Source organism: Tachyglossus aculeatus, chromosome 3 (genome assembly GCF_015852505.1).
Source record: "Tachyglossus aculeatus isolate mTacAcu1 chromosome 3, mTacAcu1.pri, whole genome shotgun sequence".
Taxonomy (NCBI): Eukaryota; Metazoa; Chordata; class Mammalia; order Monotremata; family Tachyglossidae; genus Tachyglossus; species Tachyglossus aculeatus.
The window spans coordinates 105,749,658-105,751,011 of NC_052068.1; the positions used below are offsets into that span (position 1 = coordinate 105,749,658).

The window sequence follows — 1,354 nt, forward strand, 5'->3', positions numbered from 1 at the left end:
GTTATTAATATAAATGAGGAAATCAGCTGAAGAATGTTCTTGTCCCCTTTTTTGGAGAACATACTCTGTACTTATCAAGGGAAACTTGGTTAATGGTTTTTATCGATTTTAGGTCAGAGGTCAAATAAGAATCTTTTCTTTGTAATTTGGAAATCTTCTAGTTTTAGATGCTGTTTTACCACCATCCTTTGATTACTTGTCATTCATTTATCGCCTTTCCTAATGCAAGCACAGAGAATAAAGGAGCATGGTCTAATGGAAAGAAGATAGGCCTGGAAGTCAGAGGAAGTGGATTCTAATCCCGGCTCTGCCAGTGGCTTGTTGTGTGACCTTGGGCAAATCACTTAAAGTCTCTGTTGCCTCATCTGCAAATTGGGGGTGAAATATCTGTTCTCCCTACTACTTAGGCTGTGAACTCCATGTGATACAGGGACCATGTCCTAGCTGATTAGCTTGTGTCTACCCCGGCACTTACTAAAATAGCTGACTAGTAGTAAGCACTTAATAATAATAATAATAATAATAATAATAATAATAATAGACACTGCGAGAATTCCTCTGACCAAGTATTTATTGAACACACACTTAGTGCACTCCACTAAACACAGTTCATTATACTAAGTGTTTGGGATTGGAAAATGTAAAGAAGCCATGCCTTCCCTGCCCTCTTGTAGCATACATTGTAATTCAGTGAGAGATGCTTACTAATTTGGGGTGGTTTTACCCTATTATCTAGTTTTATACTGTTGAGTCGTCTCCAACCCAGAGCGACTCCAAGGACACCTCTCTCCCAGGTCGCCCCACCTCCGTCTGCAATCATTCTGGTAACATATCCATAGAGTTTTCTTGGTACAAATACAGAAGTGGTCTACCATTGCCTTATTCCTCTCAGTAAATGAGTCTCCACCCTCAACTCTCTCCCATGCTGCTGCTGCCCAATACAGGTGAGTATTGATTTGTAACAGATTGCCTTCCATTCGCTAGCCACTGCCCAAGCTAGGAATGGAATGGGTAGGCCTCTGTTTGACTCTCCCTCCCACAGTCTAGATTGGTAGAGTACTGGAAATTATCCAGATGCGATCCTGAGAGGGTGTTTTACCCTATAGCTGTACTGATTAATGGGTGGAAGAAGGTTCTGAGATCACTCAATAGTATTTACTGAATGCTTACTGTGTGCAGAACACTGAATTAAGAACCTAGAAAATGACAGTACAAGAGAATGGGTATACATGATCCCTGCCCATGAGGACCTTAGAGTCTTTAAGGGGAGACAGACATTACATTTGTAGATGAGGTCACTGAGGCATAGAGAAGTTAAGTGACTTGGCTAAGGTCACACAGCAGACAAATAGCA

General features: G+C 41.2%; 1 non-coding gene across 1 annotated transcript; it reads right to left on the bottom strand.

Annotated features, from left to right (window-relative positions):
* Positions 1 to 954: 954 nt before the first annotated feature.
* LOC119926275 lies at positions 955 to 1,092 on the bottom strand. The gene has a single exon (XR_005450163.1). It is a non-coding gene; the product is annotated as a small nucleolar RNA SNORA7 (small nucleolar RNA).
* Between the last annotated feature and the right edge of the window lie 262 nt (positions 1,093 to 1,354).